We start from the raw sequence: 22,882 nt of genomic DNA on the forward strand, positions 1-22,882 counted from the left end.
TAAACAGACTGTCCTGGGGCTGAGACCACACAGTCGGGGACATATTAAACAGACTGTCCTGGGACTGAGACCACACTGTCGGGGACATATTAAACAGACTGTCCTGGGACTGGGACCACACTGTCAGGGACATATTGAACAGACTGTCCTGGGACTGAGACCTCGCTGTCGGGGACATATTGAACAGATGTCCTGGGGCTGAGACCACACTGTCGGGGACATATTGAACAGACTGTCCTGGGGCTGAGACCACGCTGTCAGGGACATACTGAACAGACTGTCCTGGGGCTGAGATCACACTGTCCGGGACATATTGAACAGAGTGTCCTGGGGCTCAGACCACACTGTCAGGGACATATTGAACAGAGTGTCCTGGGGCTCAGACCACACTGTCAGGGACATATTGAACACACTGTCCTGGGGCTGAGACCACACCGTCCGGGACATATTGAACAGACTGTCCTGGGGCTGAGACCACACCGTCCGGGACATATTGAACAGAGTGTCCTGGGGCTCAGACCACACGGTCAGGGACATATTGAACAGACTGTCCTGGGGCTGAGACCACACCGTCCGGGACATATTGAACAGAGTGTCCTGGGGCTCAGACCACACTGTCAGGGACATATTGAACACACTGTCCTGGGGCAGAGACCACACTGTCAGGGGGCATATTGAACAGACTGTCCTGGGGCTGAGACCACACCGTCCGGGACATATTGAACAGACTGTCCTGGGGCTGAGACCACACTGTCGGGGACATATTGAACAGACTGTCCTGGGGCTGAGACCACGCTGTCAGGGACATATTGAACAGACTGTCCTGGGGCTGAGATCACACTGTCAGGGACATATTGAACAGACTGTCCTGGGGCTGAGACCACACCGTCCGGGACATATTGAACAGAGTGTCCTGGGGCTCAGACCACACTGTCAGGGACATATTGAACACACTGTCCTGGGGCAGAGACCACACTGTCAGGGGGCATATTGAACAGACTGTCCTGGGGCTGAGACCACACCGTCCGGGACATATTGAACAGACTGTCCTGGGGCTGAGACCACACTGTCGGGACATATTGAACAGACTGTCCTGGGACTGCGACCACACTGTCAGGGACATATTGAACAGACTGTCCTGGGGCTGAGACCACAGTGTCAGGGACATATTGAACAGACTGTCCTGGGGCAGTCGCCACGCTGTCAGGGACATATTGAACAGACTGTCCTGGGACTGAGACCACACTGTCAGGGACATATTGAACAGACTGTCCTGCCGCTGAGACCACACAGCCGGGGACATATTGAACAGACTGTCCTGGGACTGAGACCTCGCTGTCGGGGACATATTGAACAGATGTCCTGGTGCTGAGACCACACTGTCAGGGGGCATTTTGAACAGACTGTCCTGGGGCTGAGACCAGGCTGTCAGGGGGCATATTGAACAGACTGTCCTGGGGCTGAGACCAGGCTGTCAGGGGGCATATTGAACAGACTGTCGTGGGACTGAGTCCACGCTGTCAGGGGGCATATTGAACTGACTGTCCTGGGGCTGAGACCACACCTTCGGGGACATATTGAACAGACTGTCCTGGGGCTGAGACCACACTGTCGGGGACATATTGAACAGACTGTCCTGGGGCAGTCGCCACGCTGTCAGCGACATATTGAACAGACTGTCCTGGGACTGAGACCACGCTGTCAGGGGGCATATTGAACAGGCTGTCCTGGGGCTGAGACCACACTGTCGGGGACATATTGAACAGAGTGTCCTGGGGCTCAGAACACACTGTCAGGGACATATTGAACAGACTGTCCTGGGGCTGAGACCACACCGTCCGGGACATATTGAACAGACTGTCCTGGGGCTGAGATCACACTGTCAGGGGGCATATTGAACAGACTGTCCTGGGGCTGAGAACACAACATCCGGGACATATTGAACAGACTGTCCTGGGGCTGAGACCACACTGTCAGGGACATATTGAACAGACTGTCCTGGGGCTGAGACCACACTGTCGGGGACATATTGAACAGACTGTCCTGGGGTTCAGACCACACTGTCGGGGACATATTGAACAGATTGTCCTGGGACTGAGACCACACTGTCCGGGACATATTGAACAGACTGTCCTGGGGCTGAGACCACAGTGTCAGGGACATATTGAACAGACTGTCCTGGGGCTGAGACCACACTGTCGGGGACATATTGAACAGACTGTCCTGGGACTGAGACCACACTGTCAGGGGGCTTATTGAACAGACTGTCCTGGGGCTGAGACCCCAGTGTCAGGGACATATTGAACAGACTGTCCTGGGGCTGAGACCACAGTGTCAGGGACATATTGAACAGATTGTCCTGGGACTGAGACCACACTGTCGGGGACATATTGAACAGACTGTCCTGGGGCTGAGACCATGGTGTCAGGGACATATTGAACAGACTGTCCTGGGACTGAGACAACACTGTCAGGGACATATTGACCAGTCTGTCCTGGGGCTGAGACCACACTGGCGGGGGGCATATTGAACAGACTGCCCTGGGACTGAGACCACACTGTCCGGGACATATTGAACAGACTGTCCTGGGGCTGAGACCACACTGTCAGGGACATATTGAACAGACTGTCCTGGGGCTCAGACCACACTGTCAGGGACATATTGAACAGACTGTCCTGGGGCTGAGACCACGCTGTCAGGGACATATTGAACAGACTGTCCTGGGACTGAGACCACACTGTCGGGGACATATTGAACAGACTGTCCTGGGACTGAGACCACACTGTCGGGGACATATTGAACAGACTGTCCTGGGGCTCAGACCACCCTGTCAGGGACATATTGAACAGACTGTCCTGGGGCTCAGACCACCCTGTCAGGGACATATTGAACAGACTGTCCTGGGACTGAGACCACACTGTCAAGGACATATTGAACAGACTGTCCTGGGGCTGAGACCACACTGTCAGGGGGCTTATTGAACAGACTGTCCTGGGGCTGAGACCACAGTGTCAGGGACATATTGAACAGACTGTCCTGGGGCTGAGACCACACTGTCAGGGGGCTTATTGAACAGACTGTCCTGGGACTGAGACCACGGTGTCAGGGACATATTGAACAGACTGTCCTGGGACTGAGACCACAGTGTCAGGGACATATTGAACAGACTGTCCTGGGACTGAGACCACACTGTCAGGGACATATTGAACAGACTGTCCTGGGGCTGAGACCACACTGGCGGGGGGCATATTGAACAGACTGCCCTGGGACTGAGACCACGGTGTCAGGGACATATTGAACAGACTGCCCTGGGACTGAGACCACGGTGTCAGGGACATATTGAACAGACTGTCCTGGGGCTGAGACCACACTGTCAGGGGGGCATATTGAACAGACTGTCCTCGGGCTGAGACCACACTGCCAGGGACATATTGAACAGACTGTCCTGGGACTCAGACCACACTGTCCGGGACTTTTGTAAGGGCCCTGAAGAATCCAGCACGAGTTTAAGGATACAAAATAATAACGTTTATTTACTATAACAATATATACATAACAGTAGCAGTAACTTCCCTTGCTACCTTCTTTTTCCTCCTGGTTCCTGGACTGGCCAGCTTATTTATAGTAGGAGTTTCTCCGCCCCCCCTCATTGGAGAAGTTCATACTCCCATAGGATTGTGGGATAGTCATTAGTCCCCAGCAAATCATCAGTAGGCAGGTTATAACAGGGACATATTGAACAGAGTGTCCTGGGACTGAGACCACACTGTCAGGGACATATTGAACAGACTGTCCTGGGGCTGAGACCACGCTGTTAGGGGGCATATTGAACAGACTGTCCTGGGGCTGAGCTCACACTGTCAGGGACATATTGAACAGACTGTCCTGGCGCTGAGACCACGCTGTCGAGGACATATTGAACAGACTGTCCTGGGACTGAGACCACGCTGTCGGGGACATATTAAACAGAATGTCCTGGGGCTGAGACCACGCTGTCGGGGACATATTAAACAGACTGTCCTGGGGCTGAGACCACACTGTCGGGGACATATTAAACAGACTGTCCTGGGGCTGAGACCACACTGTCGGGGACATATTAAACAGACTGTCCTGGGGCTGAGACTACACTGTCAGGGACATATTGAACAGACTGTCCTGGGGCTGAGACTACACTGTCAGGGACATATTGAACAGACTGTCCTGGGGCTCAGACCACACTGTCAGGGACATATTGAACAGACTGTCCTGGGGCTCAGACCACAGTGTCGGGGACATATTGAACAGACTGTCCTGGGGCTGAGAATATGGTGTCAGGGACATATTGTACAGACTGTCCTGGGGCTGAGACCACACTGTCAGGGACATATTGAACAGATTGTCCTGGGGCTGAGACCACACTGTCGGGGACATATTAAACAGACTGTCCTGGGGCTGAGACCACACTGTCGGGGACATATTAAACAGACTGTCCTGGGGCTGAGACTACACTGTCAGGGACATATTGAACAGACTGTCCTGGGGCTGAGACTACACTGTCAGGGACATATTGAACAGACTGTCCTGGGGCTCAGACCACACTGTCAGGGACATATTGAACAGACTGTCCTGGGGCTCAGACCACACTGTCAGGGACAGATGGAACAGACTGCCCTGGGGCTCAGACCACACTGTCGGGGACATATTGAACAGACTGTCCTGGGGCTGAGACCATGGTGTCAGGGACATATTGAACAGACTGTCCTGGCGCTGAGACCACACTGTCAGGGACATATTGAACAGACTGTCCTGGCGCTGAGACCACACTGTCGAGGACATATTGAATAGACTGTCCTGGGGCTGAGACCACGCTGTCGGGGACATATTAAACAGACTGTCCTGGGGCTGAGACCACACAGTCGGGGACATATTAAACAGATTGTCCTGGGACTGAGACCACACTGTCGGGGACATATTAAACAGACTGTCCTGGGACTGGGACCACACTGTCGGGGACATATTGAACAGACTGTCCTGGGACTGAGACCTCGCTGTCGGGGACATATTGAACAGATGTCCTGGGGCTGAGACCACACTGTCGGGGACATATTGAACAGACTGTCCTGGGGCTGAGACCACGCTGTCAGGGACATATTGAACAGACTGTCCTGGGGCTGAGATCACACTGTCCGGGACATATTGAACAGAGTGTCCTGGGGCTCAGACCACACTGTCAGGGACATATTGAACAGAGTGTCCTGGGGCTCAGACCACACTGTCAGGGACATATTGAACACACTGTCCTGGGGCTGAGACCACACCGTCCGGGACATATTGAACAGACTGTCCTGGGGCTGAGACCACACCGTCCGGGACATATTGAACAGAGTGTCCTGGGGCTCAGACCACACTGTCAGGGACATATTGAACAGACTGTCCTGGGGCTGAGACCACACCGTCCGGGACATATTGAACAGAGTGTCCTGGGGCTCAGACCACACTGTCAGGGACATATTGAACACACTGTCCTGGGGCAGAGACCACACTGTCAGGGGGCATATTGAACAGACTGTCCTGGGGCTGAGACCACACCGTCCGGGACATATTGAACAGACTGTCCTGGGGCTGAGACCACACTGTCGGGGACATATTGAACAGACTGTCCTGGGGCTGAGACCACGCTGTCAGGGACATATTGAACAGACTGTCCTGGGGATGAGATCACACTGTCAGGGACATATTGAACAGACTGTCCTGGGGCTGAGACCACACCGTCCGGGACATATTGAACAGAGTGTCCTGGGGCTCAGACCACACTGTCAGGGACATATTGAACACACTGTCCTGGGGCAGAGACCACACTGTCAGGGACATATTGAACACACTGTCCTGGGGCTGAGACCACACCGTCCGGGACATATTGAACAGACTGTCCTGGGGCTGAGACCACACCGTCCGGGACATATTGAACAGAGTGTCCTGGGGCTCAGACCACACTGTCAGGGACATATTGAACAGACTGTCCTGGGGCTGAGACCACACCGTCCGGGACATATTGAACAGAGTGTCCTGGGGCTCAGACCACACTGTCAGGGACATATTGAACACACTGTCCTGGGGCAGAGACCACACTGTCAGGGGGCATATTGAACAGACTGTCCTGGGGCTGAGACCACACCGTCCGGGACATATTGAACAGACTGTCCTGGGGCTGAGACCACACTGTCGGGGACATATTGAACAGACTGTCCTGGGGCTGAGACCACGCTGTCAGGGACATATTGAACAGACTGTCCTGGGGATGAGATCACACTGTCAGGGACATATTGAACAGACTGTCCTGGGGCTGAGACCACACCGTCCGGGACATATTGAACAGAGTGTCCTGGGGCTCAGACCACACTGTCAGGGACATATTGAACACACTGTCCTGGGGCAGAGACCACACTGTCAGGGGGCATATTGAACAGACTGTCCTGGGGCTGAGACCACACCGTCCGGGACATATTGAACAGACTGTCCTGGGGCTGAGACCACACTGTCGGGACATATTGAACAGACGGTCCTGGGACTGCGACCACACTGTCAGGGACATATTGAACAGACTGTCCTGGGGCTGAGACCACAGTGTCAGGGACATATTGAACAGACTGTCCTGGGGCAGTCGCCACGCTGTCAGGGACATATTGAACAGACTGTCCTGGGACTGAGACCACACTGTCAGGGACATATTGAACAGACTGTCCTGGCGCTGAGACCACACAGCCGGGGACATATTGAACAGACTGTCCTGGGACTGAGACCTCGCTGTCGGGGACATATTGAACAGATGTCCTGGGGCTGAGACCACACTGTCAGGGGGCATATTGAACAGACTGTCCTGGGGCTGAGACCAGGCTGTCAGGAGGCATATTGAACAGACTGTCCTGGGGCTGAGACCAGGCTGTCAGGGGGCATATTGAACAGACTGTCGTGGGACTGAGTCCACGCTGTCAGGGGGCATATTGAACTGACTGTCCTGGGGCTGAGACCACACCTTCGGGGACATATTGAACAGACTGTCCTGGGGCTGAGACCACACTGTCGGGGACATATTGAACAGACCATCCTGGGGCAGTCGCCACGCTGTCAGGGACATATTCAACAGATTGTCCTGGGGCTGAGACCACACTGTCAGGGGGCATATTGAACAGGCTGTCCTGGGGCTGAGACCACACTGTCGGGGACATATTGAACAGAGTGTCCTGGGGCTCAGAACACACAGTCAGGGACATATTGAACAGACTGTCCTGGGGCTGAGACCACAACGTCCGGGACATATTGAACAGAGTGTCCTGGGGCTCAGACCACACCGTCCGGGACATATTGAACAGACTGTCCTGGGGCAGTCGCCACGCTGTCAGGGACATATTGAACAGACTGTCCTGGGACTGAGACCACACTGTCAGGGACATATTGAACAGACTGTCCTGGCGCTGAGACCACTCAGCCGGGGACATATTGAACAGACTGTCCTGGGACTGAGACCTCGCTGTCGTGGACATATTGAACAGATGTCCTGGTGCTGAGACCACACTGTCAGGGGGCATATTGAACAGACTGTCCTGGGGCTGAGACCAGGCTGTCAGGGGGCATATTGAACAGACTGTCCTGGGGCTGAGACCAGGCTGTCAGGGGGCATATTGAACAGACTGTCGTGGGACTGAGTCCACGCTGTCAGGGGGCATATTGAACTGACTGTCCTGGGGCTGAGACCACACCTTCGGGGACATATTGAACAGACTGTCCTGGGGCTGAGACCACACTGTCGGGGACATATTGAACAGACTGTCCTGGGGCAGTCGCCACGCTGTCAGGGACATATTGAACAGACCGTCCTGGGACAGAGACCACGCTGTCAGGGGGCATATTGAAAAGGCTGTCCTGGGGCTGAGACCACACTGTCGGGGACATATTGAACAGAGTGTCCTGGGGCTCAGAACACACTGTCAGGGACATATTGAACAGACTGTCCTGGGGCTCAGACCACCCTGTCAGGGACATATTGAACAGAGTGTCCTGGGGCTCAGAACACACTGTCAGGGACATATTGAACAGACTGTCCTGGGGCTGAGACCACACCGTCCGGGACATATTGAACAGACTGTCCTGGGGCTGAGATCACACTGTCAGGGGGCATATTGAACAGACTGTCCTGGGGCTGAGAACACAACATCCGGGACATATTGAACAGACTGTCCTGGGGCTGAGACCACACTGTCAGGGACATATTGAACAGACTGTCCTGGGGCTGAGACCACACTGTCAGGGACATATTGAACAGACTGTCCTGGGGCTGAGACCACACTGTCGGGGACATATTGAACAGACTGTCCTGGGGTTCAGACCACACTGTCGGGGACATATTGAACAGATTGTCCTGGGACTGAGACCACACTGTCCGGGACATATTGAACAGACTGTCCTGGGGCTGAGACCACAGTGTCAGGGACATATTGAACAGACTGTCCTGGGACTGAGACCACACTGTCGGGGACATATTGAACAGACTGTCCTGGGACTGAGACCACACTGTCAGGGGGCTTATTGAACAGACTGTCCTGGGGCTGAGACCCCAGTGTCAGGGACATATTGAACAGACTGTCCTGGGGCTGAGACCACAGTGTCAGGGACATATTGAACAGACTGTCCTGGGACTGAGACCACACTGTCGGGGACATATTGAACAGACTGTCCTGGGGCTGAGACCATGGTGTCAGGGACATATTGAACAGACTGTCCTGGGACTGAGACCACACTGTCGGGGACATATTGAACAGACTGTCCTGGGACTGAGACAACACTGTCAGGGAAATATTGAACAGTCTGTCCTGGGGCTGAGACCATACTGGCGGGGGGCATATTGAACAGACTGTCCTGGGACTGAGACCACACTGTCCGGGACATATTGAACAGACTGTCCTGGGGCTGAGACCACAGTGTCAGGGACATATTGAACAGACTGTCCTGGGGCTCAGACCACACTGTCGGGGACATATTGAACAGACTGTCCTGGGGCTCAGACCACCCTGTCTGGGACATATTGAACAGACTGTCCTGGGACTGAGACCACACTGTCGGGGACATATTGAACAGACTGTCCTGGGGCTCAGACCACCCTGTCAGGGACATATTGAACAGACTGTCCTGGGACTGAGACCACACTGTCAGGGGGCTTATTGAACAGACTGTCCTGGGGCTGAGACCACAGTGTCAGGGACATATTGAACAGACTGTCCTGGGGCTGAGACCACCCTGTCAGGGACATATTGAACAGACTGTCCTGGGGCTGAGACCAGGCTGTCAGGGGCCATATTGAACAGACTGTCCTGGGGCTGAGACCACACTGTCAGGGGCATATTGAACAGACTGTCCGTGGGCTGAGACCACACTGTCGGGGACATATTGAACAGACTGTCCTGGGGCTCAGACCACCCTGTCAGGGACATATTGAACAGACTGTCCTGGGACTGAGACCACACTGTCAAGGACATATTGAACAGACTGTCCTGGGGCTGAGACCACACTGTCAGGGGGCTTATTGAACAGACTGTCCTGGGGCTGAGACCACAGTGTCAGGGACATATTGAACAGACTGTCCTGGTACTGAGACCACACTGTCGGTGACATATTAAACAGACTGTCCTGGGACTGAGACCACAGTGTCAGGGACATATTGAACAGACTGTCCTGGGACTGAGACCACACTGTCAGGGACATATTGAACAGACTGTCCTGGGGCTGAGACCACACTGGCGGGGGGCATATTGAACAGACTGCCCTGGGACTGAGACCACGGTGTCAGGGACATATTGAACAGACTGCCCTGGGACTGAGACCACGGTGTCAGGGACATATTCAACAGACTGTCCTGGGGCTGAGACCACACTGTCAGGGGGGCATATTGAACAGACTGTCCTCGGGCTGAGACCACACTGTCAGGGGGCATATTGAACAGACTGTCCTGGGGCTCAGACCACACTGTCAGGGACATATTGAACAGACTGTCCTCGGGCTGAGACCACACTGCTAAGGGGCATATTGAACAGACTGTCCTGGGACTGAGACCACACTGTCAGGGACATATTAAACAGACTGTCCTGGGGGTGAGACCACACTGTCAGGTACATATTGAACAGACTGTCCTCGGGCTGAGACCACACTGCCAGGGACATATTGAACAGACTGTCCTGGGACTCAGACCACACTGTCCGGGACTTTTGTAAGGGCCCTGAAGAATCCAGCACGAGTTTAAGGATACAAAATAATAACGTTTATTTACTATAACAATATATACATAACAGTAGCAGTAACTTCCCTTGCTACCTTCTCCTTCCTCCTGGTTCCTGGACTGGCCAGCTTATTTATAGTAGGAGTTTCTCCGCCCCCCCTCATTGGAGAAGTTCATACTCCCATAGGATTGTGGGATAGTCATTAGTCCCCAGCAAATCATCAGTAGGCAGGTTATAACAGGGACATATTGAACAGAGTGTCCTGGGACTGAGACCACACTGTCAGGGACATATTGAACAGACTGTCCTGGGGCTGAGACCACGCTGTTAGGGGGCATATTGAACAGACTGTCCTGGGGCTGAGACCACACTGTCGGGGACATATTAAACAGACTCTCCTGGGGCTGAGACTACACTGTCAGGGACATATTGAACAGACTGTCCTGGGGCTGAGACTACACTGTCAGGGACATATTGAACAGACTGTCCTGGGGCTCAGACCACACTGTCAGGGACATATTGAACAGACTGTCCTGGGGCTCAGACCACACTGTCGGGGACATATTGAACAGACTGTCCTGGGGCTGAGAATATGGTGTCAGGGACATATTGTACAGACTGTCCTGGGGCTGAGACCACACTGTCAGGGACATATTGAACAGATTGTCCTGGGGCTCAGAACACACTGTCAGGGACATATTGAACAGACTGTCCTGGGGCTGAGACCACACCGTCCGGGACATATTGAACAGACTGTCCTGGGGCTGAGATCACACTGTCAGGGGGCATATTGAACAGACTGTCCTGGGGCTCAGAACACAACATCCGGGACATATTGAACACACTGTCCTGGGGCTGAGACCACACTGTCAGGGACATATTGAACAGACTGTTCTGGGGCTGAGACCACACTGTCAGGGACATATTGAACAGACTGTCCTGGGGCTGAGACCACACTGTCGGGGACATATTGAACAGACTGTCCTGGGGTTCAGACCACACTGTCGGGGACATATTGAACAGATTGTCCTGGGACTCAGACCACACTGTCCGGGACATATTGAACAGACTGTCCTGGGGCTGAGACCACAGTGTCAGGGACATATTGAACAGACTGTCCTGGGACTGAGACCACACTGTCGGGGACATATTGAACAGACTGTCCTGGGACTGAGACCACACTGTCAGGGGGCTTATTGAACAGACTGTCCTGGGGCTGAGACCCCAGTGTCAGGGACATATTGAACAGACTGTCCTGGGGCTGAGACCACAGTGTCAGGGACATATTGAACAGACTGTCCTGGGACTGAGACCACACTGTCGGGGACATATTGAACAGACTGTCCTGGGGCTGAGACCATGGTGTCAGGGACATATTGAACAGACTGTCCTGGGACTGAGACAACACTGTCAGGGACATATTGAACAGTCTGTCCTGGGGCTGAGACCACACTGGCGGGGGGCATATTGAACAGACTGTCCTGGGACTGAGACCACACTGTCCGGGACATATTGAACAGACTGTCCTGGGGCTGAGACCACAGTGTCAGGGACATATTGAACAGACTGTCCTGGGGCTCAGACCACACTGTCGGGGACATATTGAACAGACTGTCCTGGGGCTCAGACCACCCTGTCAGGGACATATTGAACAGACTGTCCTGGGACTGAGACCACACTGTCGGGGACATATTGAACAGACTGTCCTGGGGCTCAGACCACCCTGTCAGGGACATATTGAACAGACTGTCCTGGGACTGAGACCACACTGTCGGGGACATATTGAACAGACTGTCCTGGGTCTGAGACCACACTGTCAGGGGGCTTATTGAACAGACTGTCCTGGGGCTGAGACCACAGTGTCAGGGACATATTGAACAGACTGTCCTGGGGCTGAGACCACCCTGTCAGGGACATATTGAACAGACTGTCCTGGGGCTGAGACCACACTGTCAGGGGCATATTGAACAGACTGTCCGTGGGCTGAGACCACACTGTCGGGGACATATTGAACAGACTGTCCTGGGGCTCAGACCACCCTGTCAGGGACATATTGAACAGACTGTCCTGGGACTGAGACCACACTGTCAAGGACATATTGAACAGACTGTCCTGGGGCTGAGACCACACTGTCAGGGGGCTTATTGAACAGACTGTCCTGGGGCTGAGACCACAGTGTCAGGGACATATTGAACAGACTGTCCTGGTACTGAGACCACACTGTCGGTGACATATTGAACAGACTGTCCTGGGACTGAGACCACAGTGTCAGGGACATATTGAACAGACTGTCCTGGGACTGAGACCACACTGTCAGGGACATATTGAACAGACTGTCCTGGTACTGAGACCACACTGTCGGTGACATATTGAACAGACTGTCCTGGGACTGAGACCACGGTGTCAGGGACATATTGAACAGACTGCCCTGGGACTGAGACCACGGTGTCAGGGACATATTGAACAGACTGCCCTGGGACTGAGACCACGGTGTCAGGGACATATTGAACAGACTGTCCTGGGGCTGAGACCACACTGTCAGGGGGGCATATTGAACAGACTGTCCTCGGGCTGAGACCACACTGCCAGGGACATATTGAACAGACTGTCCTGGGACTCAGACCACACTGTCCGGGACTTTTGTAAGGGCCCTGAAGAATCCAGCACGAGTTTAAGGATACAAAATAATAACGTTTATTTACTATAACAATATATACATAACAGTAGCAGTAACTTCCCTTGCTACCTTCTCCTTCCTCCTGGTTCCTGGACTGGCCAGCTTATTTATAGTAGGAGTTTCTCCGCCCCCCCTCATTGGAGAAGTTCATACTCCCATAGGATTGTGGGATAGTCATTAGTCCCCAGCAAATCATCAGTAGGCAGGTTATAACAGGGACATATTGAACAGAGTGTCCTGGGACTGAGACCACACTGTCAGGGACATATTGAACAGACTGTCCTGGGGCTGAGACCACGCTGTTAGGGGGCATATTGAACAGACTGTCCTGGGGCTGAGACCACGCTGTCAGGGGCTAATTGAACAGACTGTCCTGGGACTGAGACCACGCTGTCAGGGACATATTGAACAGACTCTCCTGTGGCTGAGACCACACTGTCAGGGGCATATTGAACAGAGTGTCCTGGGGCACAGACCACACTGTCAGGGACATATTGAACACACTGTCAGGGACATATTGAACAGACTGTCCTGGGGCTGAGACCACACTGTCAGGGGTCATATTGAACAGACTGTCCTGGGACTGAGACCACGCTGTCAGGGGGCATATTGAACAGACTGTCCTGGGGCAGTCGCCACGCTGTCAGGAACATATTGAACAGATTGTCCTTGGACTGAGACCACACTGTCAGGGGACATATTGAACAGACTGTCCTGGGACTGAGACCACGCTGTCGGGGACATATTAAACAGAATGTCCTGGGACTGAGACCACACTGTCAGGGACATATTGAACAGACTGTCCTGGGGCTGAGACCACGCTGTTAGGGGGCATATTGAACAGACTGTCCTGGGGCTGAGATCACACTGTCGGGGACATATTAAACAGACTGTCCTGGGGCTGAGACCACACTGTCGGGGACATATTGAACAGACTGTCCTGGGGCTGAGACTACACTGTCAGGGACATATTGAACAGACTGTCCTGGGGCTCAGACCACACTGTCAGGGACATATTGAACAGACTGTCCTGGGGCTCAGACCACACTGTCGGGGACATATTGAACAGACTGTCCTGGGGCTGAGACTACACTGTCAGGGACATATTGAACAGACTGTCCTGGGGCTGAGACTACACTGTCAGGGACATATTGAACAGACTGTCCTGGGGCTCAGACCACACTGTCAGGGACATATTGAACAGACTGTCCTGGGGCTCAGACCACACTGTCGGGGACATATTGAACAGACTGTCCTGGGGCTGAGAATATGGTGTCAGGGACATATTGTACAGACTGTCCTGGGGCTGAGACCACACTGTCAGGGACATATTGAACAGATTGTCCTGGGGCTCAGAACACACTGTCAGGGACATATTGAACAGACTGTCCTGGGGCTGAGACCACACCGTCCGGGACATATTGAACAGACTGTCCTGGGGCTGAGATCACACTGTCAGGGGGCATATTGAACAGACTGTCCTGGGGCTGAGAACACAACATCCGGGACATATTGAACAGACTGTCCTGGGGCTGAGACCACACTGTCAGGGACATATTGAACAGACTGTTCTGGGGCTGAGACCACACTGTCAGGGACATATTGAACAGACTGTCCTGGGGCTGAGACCACACTGTCGGGGACATATTGAACAGACTGTCCTGGGGTTCAGACCACACTGTCGGGGACATATTGAACAGATTGTCCTGGGACTGAGACCACACTGTCCGGGACATATTGAACAGACTGTCCTGGGGCTGAGACCACAGTGTCAGGGACATATTGAACAGACTGTCCTGGGGCTGAGATCACACTGTCGGGGACATATTAAACAGACTGTCCTGGGGCTGAGACCACACTGTCGGGGACATATTGAACAGACTGTCCTGGGGCTGAGACTACACTGTCAGGGACATATTGAACAGACTGTCCTGGGGCTCAGACCACACTGTCAGGGACATATTGAACAGACTGTCCTGGGGCTCAGACCACACTGTCGGGGACATATTGAACAGCCTGTCCTGGGGCTGAGACTACACTGTCAGGGACATATTGAACAGACTGTCCTGGGGCTGAGACTACACTGTCAGGGACATATTGAACAGACTGTCCTGGGGCTCAGACCACACTGTCAGGGACATATTGAACAGACTGTCCTGGGGCTCAGACCACACTGTCGGGGACATATTGAACAGACTGTCCTGGGGCTGAGAATATGGTGTCAGGGACATATTGTACAGACTGTCCTGGGGCTGAGACCACACTGTCAGGGACATATTGAACAGATTGTCCTGGGGCTCAGAACACACTGTCAGGGACATATTGAACAGACTGTCCTGGGGCTGAGACCACACCGTCCGGGACATATTGAACAGACTGTCCTGGGGCTGAGATCACACTGTCAGGGGGCATATTGAACAGACTGTCCTGGGGCTGAGAACACAACATCCGGGACATATTGAACAGACTGTCCTGGGGCTGAGACCACACTGTCAGGGACATATTGAACAGACTGTTCTGGGGCTGAGACCACACTGTCAGGGACATATTGAACAGACTGTCCTGGGTCTGAGACCACACTGTCGGGGACATATTGAACAGACTGTCCTGGGGTTCAGACCACACTGTCGGGGACATATTGAACAGATTGTCCTGGGACTGAGACCACACTGTCCGGGACATATTGAACAGACTGTCCTGGGGCTGAGACCACAGTGTCAGGGACATATTGAACAGACTGTCCTGGGACTGAGACCACACCGTCCGGGACATATTGAACAGACTGTCCTGGGGCTGAGATCACACTGTCAGGGGGCATATTGAACAGACTGTCCTGGGGCTGAGAACACAACATCCGGGACATATTGAACAGACTGTCCTGGGGCTGAGACCACACTGTCAGGGACATATTGAACAGACTGTCCTGGGGCTGAGACCACACTGTCAGGGACATATTGAACAGACTGTCCTGGGGCTGAGACCACACTGTCGGGGACATATTGAACAGACTGTCCTGGGGTTCAGACCACACTGTCGGGGACATATTGAACAGATTGTCCTGGGACTGAGACCACACTGTCCGGGACATATTGAACAGACTGTCCTGGGGCTGAGACCACAGTGTCAGGGACATATTGAACAGACTGTCCTGGGACTGAGACCACACTGTCGGGGACATATTGAACAGACTGTCCTGGGACTGAGACCACACTGTCAGGGGGCTTATTGAACAGACTGTCCTGGGGCTGAGACCCCAGTGTCAGGGACATATTGAACAGACTGTCCTGGGGCTGAGACCACAGTGTCAGGGACATATTGAACAGACTGTCCTGGGACTGAGACCACACTGTCGGGGACATATTGAACAGACTGTCCTGGGGCTGAGACCATGGTGTCAGGGACATATTGAACAGACTGTCCTGGGACTGAGACCACACTGTCGGGGACATATTGAACAGACTGTCCTGGGACTGAGACAACACTGTCAGGGAAATATTGAACAGTCTGTCCTGGGGCTGAGACCATACTGGCGGGGGGCATATTGAACAGACTGTCCTGGGACTGAGACCACACTGTCCGGGACATATTGAACAGACTGTCCTGGGGCTGAGACCACAGTGTCAGGGACATATTGAACAGACTGTCCTGGGGCTCAGACCACACTGTCGGGGACATATTGAACAGACTGTCCTGGGGCTCAGACCACCCTGTCTGGGACATATTGAACAGACTGTCCTGGGACTGAGACCACACTGTCGGGGACATATTGAACAGACTGTCCTGGGGCTCAGACCACCCTGTCAGGGACATATTGAACAGACTGTCCTGGGACTGAGACCACACTGTCAGGGGGCTTATTGAACAGACTGTCCTGGGGCTGAGACCACAGTGTCAGGGACATATTGAACAGACTGTCCTGGGGCTGAGACCACCCTGTCAGGGACATATTGAACAGACTGTCCTGGGGCTGAGACCAGGCTGTCAGGGGCCATATTGAACAGACTGTCCTGGGGCTGAGACCACACTGTCAGGGGCATATTGAACAGACTGTCCGTGGGCTGAGACCACACTGTCGGGGACATATTGAACAGACTGTCCTGGGGCTCAGACCACCCTGTCAGGGACATATTGAACAGACTGTCCTGGGACTGAGACCACACTGTCAAGGACATATTGAACAGACTGTCCTGGGGCTGAGACCACACTGTCAGGGGGCTTATTGAACAGACTGTCCTGGGGCTGAGACCACAGTGTCAGGGACATATTGAACAGACTGTCCTGGTACTGAGACCACACTGTCGGTGACATATTAAACAGACTGTCCTGGGACTGAGACCACAGTGTCAGGGACATATTGAACAGACTGTCCTGGGACTGAGACCACACTGTCAGGGACATATTGAACAGACTGTCCTGGGGCTGAGACCACACTGGCGGGGGGCATATTGAACAGACTGCCCTGGGACTGAGACCACGGTGTCAGGGACATATTGAACAGACTGCCCTGGGACTGAGACCACGGTGTCAGGGACATATTCAACAGACTGTCCTGGGGCTGAGACCACACTGTCAGGGGGGCATATTGAACAGACTGTCCTCGGGCTGAGACCACACTGTCAGGGGGCATATTGAACAGACTGTCCTGGGGCTCAGACCACACTGTCAGGGACATATTGAACAGACTGTCCTCGGGCTGAGACCACACTGCTAAGGGGCATATTGAACAGACTGTCCTGGGACTGAGACCACACTGTCAGGGACATATTAAACAGACTGTCCTGGGGGTGAGACCACACTGTCAGGTACATATTGAACAGACTGTCCTCGGGCTGAGACCACACTGCCAGGGACATATTGAACAGACTGTCCTGGGACTCAGACCACACTGTCCGGGACTTTTGTAAGGGCCCTGAAGAATCCAGCACGAGTTTAAGGATACAAAATAATAACGTTTATTTACTATAACAATATATACATAACAGTAGCAGTAACTTCCCTTGCTACCTTCTCCTTCCTCCTGGTTCCTGGACTGGCCAGCTTATTTATAGTAGGAGTTTCTCCGCCCCCCCTCATTGGAGAAGTTCATACTCCCATAGGATTGTGGGATAGTCATTAGTCCCCAGCAAATCATCAGTAGGCAGGTTATAACAGGGACATATTGAACAGAGTGTCCTGGGACTGAGACCACACTGTCAGGGACATATTGAACAGACTGTCCTGGGGCTGAGACCACGCTGTTAGGGGGCATATTGAACAGACTGTCCTGGGGCTGAGACCACACTGTCGGGGACATATTAAACAGACTCTCCTGGGGCTGAGACTACACTGTCAGGGACATATTGAACAGACTGTCCTGGGGCTGAGACTACACTGTCAGGGACATATTGAACAGACTGTCCTGGGGCTCAGACCACACTGTCAGGGACATATTGAACAGACTGTCCTGGGGCTCAGACCACACTGTCGGGGACATATTGAACAGACTGTCCTGGGGCTGAGAATATGGTGTCAGGGACATATTGTACAGACTGTCCTGGGGCTGAGACCACACTGTCAGGGACATATTGAACAGATTGTCCTGGGGCTCAGAACACACTGTCAGGGACATATTGAACAGACTGTCCTGGGGCTGAGACCACACCGTCCGGGACATATTGAACAGACTGTCCTGGGGCTGAGATCACACTGTCAGGGGGCATATTGAACAGACTGTCCTGGGGCTCAGAACACAACATCCGGGACATATTGAACACACTGTCCTGGGGCTGAGACCACACTGTCAGGGACATATTGAACAGACTGTTCTGGGGCTGAGACCACACTGTCAGGGACATATTGAACAGACTGTCCTGGGGCTGAGACCACACTGTCGGGGACATATTGAACAGACTGTCCTGGGGTTCAGACCACACTGTCGGGGACATATTGAACAGATTGTCCTGGGACTCAGACCACACTGTCCGGGACATATTGAACAGACTGTCCTGGGGCTGAGACCACAGTGTCAGGGACATATTGAACAGACTGTCCTGGGACTGAGACCACACTGTCGGGGACATATTGAACAGACTGTCCTGGGACTGAGACCACACTGTCAGGGGGCTTATTGAACAGACTGTCCTGGGGCTGAGACCCCAGTGTCAGGGACATATTGAACAGACTGTCCTGGGGCTGAGACCACAGTGTCAGGGACATATTGAACAGACTGTCCTGGGACTGAGACCACACTGTCGGGGACATATTGAACAGACTGTCCTGGGGCTGAGACCATGGTGTCAGGGACATATTGAACAGACTGTCCTGGGACTGAGACAACACTGTCAGGGACATATTGAACAGTCTGTCCTGGGGCTGAGACCACACTGGCGGGGGGCATATTGAACAGACTGTCCTGGGACTGAGACCACACTGTCCGGGACATATTGAACAGACTGTCCTGGGGCTGAGACCACAGTGTCAGGGACATATTGAACAGACTGTCCTGGGGCTCAGACCACACTGTCGGGGACATATTGAACAGACTGTCCTGGGGCTCAGACCACCCTGTCAGGGACATATTGAACAGACTGTCCTGGGACTGAGACCACACTGTCGGGGACATATTGAACAGACTGTCCTGGGGCTCAGACCACCCTGTCAGGGACATATTGAACAGACTGTCCTGGGACTGAGACCACACTGTCGGGGACATATTGAACAGACTGTCCTGGGTCTGAGACCACACTGTCAGGGGGCTTATTGAACAGACTGTCCTGGGGCTGAGACCACAGTGTCAGGGACATATTGAACAGACTGTCCTGGGGCTGAGACCACCCTGTCAGGGACATATTGAACAGACTGTCCTGGGGCTGAGACCACACTGTCAGGGGCATATTGAACAGACTGTCCGTGGGCTGAGACCACACTGTCGGGGACATATTGAACAGACTGTCCTGGGGCTCAGACCACCCTGTCAGGGACATATTGAACAGACTGTCCTGGGACTGAGACCACACTGTCAAGGACATATTGAACAGACTGTCCTGGGGCTGAGACCACACTGTCAGGGGGCTTATTGAACAGACTATCCTGGGGCTGAGACCACAGTGTCAGGGACATATTGAACAGACTGTCCTGGTACTGAGACCACACTGTCGGTGACATATTGAACAGACTGTCCTGGGACTGAGACCACAGTGTCAGGGACATATTGAACAGACTGTCCTGGGACTGAGACCACACTGTCAGGGACATATTGAACAGACTGTCCTGGTACTGAGACCACACTGTCGGTGACATATTGAACAGACTGGCCTGGGACTGAGACCACGGTGTCAGGGACATATTGAACAGACTGCCCTGGGACTGAGACCACGGTGTCAGGGACATATTGAACAGACTGCCCTGGGACTGAGACCACGGTGTCAGGGACATATTGAACAGACTGTCCTGGGGCTGAGACCACACTGTCAGGGGGGCATATTGAACAGACTGTCCTCGGGCTGAGACCACACTGCCAGGGACATATTGAACAGACTGTCCTGGGACTCAGACCACACTGTCCGGGACTTTTGTAAGGGCCCTGAAGAATCCAGCACGAGTTTAAGGATACAAAATAATAACGTTTATTTACTATAACAATATATACATAACAGTAGCAGTAACTTCCCTTGCTACCTTCTCCTTCCTCCTGGTTCCTGGACTGGCCAGCTTATTTATAGTAGGAGTTTCTCCGCCCCCCCTCATTGGAGAAGTTCATACTCCCATAGGATTGTGGGATAGTCATTAGTCCCCAGCAAATCATCAGAAGGCAGGTTATAACAGGGACATATTGAACAGAGTGTCCTGGGACTGAGACCACACTGTCAGGGACATATTGAACAGACTGTCCTGGGGCTGAGACCACGCTGTTAGGGGGCATATTGAACAGACTGTCCTGGGGCTGAGATCACACTGTCGGGGACATATTAAACAGACTGTCCTGGGGCTGAGACCACACTGTCGGGGACATATTGAACAGACTGTCCTGGGGCTGAGACTACACTGTCAGGGACATATTGAACAGACTGTCCTGGGGCTCAGACCACACTGTCAGGGACATATTGAACAGACTGTCCTGGGGCTCAGACCACACTGTCGGGGACATATTGAACAGACTGTCCTGGGGCTGAGACTACACTGTCAGGGACATATTGAACAGACTGTCCTGGGGCTGAGACTACACTGTCAGGGACATATTGAACAGACTGTCCTGGGGCTCAGACCACACTGTCAGGGACATATTGAACAGACTGTCCTGGGGCTCAGACCACACTGTCGGGGACATATTGAACAGACTGTCCTGGGGCTGAGAATATGGTGTCAGGGACATATTGTACAGACTGTCCTGGGGCTGAGACCACACTGTCAGGGACATATTGAACAGATTGTCCTGGGGCTCAGAACACACTGTCAGGGACATATTGAACAGACTGTCCTGGGGCTGAGACCACACCGTCCGGGACATATTGAACAGACTGTCCTGGGGCTGAGATCACACTGTCAGGGGGCATATTGAACAGACTGTCCTGGGGCTGAGAACACAACATCCGGGACATATTGAACAGACTGTCCTGGGGCTGAGACCACACTGTCAGGGACATATTGAACAGACTGTTCTGGGGCTGAGACCACACTGTCAGGGACATATTGAACAGACTGTCCTGGGGCTGAGACCACACTGTCGGGGACATATTGAACAGACTGTCCTGGGGTTCAGACCACACTGTCGGGGACATATTGAACAGATTGTCCTGGGACTGAGACCACACTGTCCGGGACATATTGAACAGACTGTCCTGGGGCTGAGACCACAGTGTCAGGGACATATTGAACAGACTGTCCTGGGGCTGAGATCACACTGTCGGGGACATATTAAACAGACTGTCCTGGGGCTGAGACCACACTGTCGGGGACATATTGAACAGACTGTCCTGGGGCTGAGACTACACTGTCAGGGACATATTGAACAGACTGTCCTGGGGCTCAGACCACACTGTCAGGGACATATTGAACAGACTGTCCTGGGGCTCAGACCACACTGTCGGGGACATATTGAACAGCCTGTCCTGGGGCTGAGACTACACTGTCAGGGACATATTGAACAGACTGTCCTGGGGCTGAGACTACACTGTCAGGGACATATTGAACAGACTGTCCTGGGGCTCAGACCACACTGTCAGGGACATATTGAACAGACTGTCCTGGGGCTCAGACCACACTGTCGGGGACATATTGAACAGACTGTCCTGGGGCTGAGAATATGGTGTCAGGGACATATTGTACAGACTGTCCTGGGGCTGAGACCACACTGTCAGGGACATATTGAACAGATTGTCCTGGGGCTCAGAACACACTGTCAGGGACATATTGAACAGACTGTCCTGGGGCTGAGACCACACCGTCCGGGACATATTGAACAGACTGTCCTGGGGCTGAGATCACACTGTCAGGGGGCATATTGAACAGACTGTCCTGGGGCTGAGAACACAACATCCGGGACATATTGAACAGACTGTCCTGGGGCTGAGACCACACTGTCAGGGACATATTGAACAGACTGTTCTGGGGCTGAGACCACACTGTCAGGGACATATTGAACAGACTGTCCTGGGGCTGAGACCACACTGTCGGGGACATATTGAACAGACTGTCCTGGGGTTCAGACCACACTGTCGGGGACATATTGAACAGATTGTCCTGGGACTGAGACCACACTGTCCGGGACATATTGAACAGACTGTCCTGGGGCTGAGACCACAGTGTCAGGGACATATTGAACAGACTGTCCTGGGACTGAGACCACACTGTCGGGGACATATTGAACAGACTGTCCTGGGACTGAGACCACACTGTCAGGGGGCTTATTGAACAGACTGTCCTGGGGCTGAGACCCCAGTGTCAGGGACATATTGAACAGACTGTCCTGGGGCTGAGACCA

Source organism: Scyliorhinus torazame, chromosome 13, assembly GCF_047496885.1.
Source record: "Scyliorhinus torazame isolate Kashiwa2021f chromosome 13, sScyTor2.1, whole genome shotgun sequence".
NCBI lineage: Eukaryota > Metazoa > Chordata > Chondrichthyes > Carcharhiniformes > Scyliorhinidae > Scyliorhinus > Scyliorhinus torazame.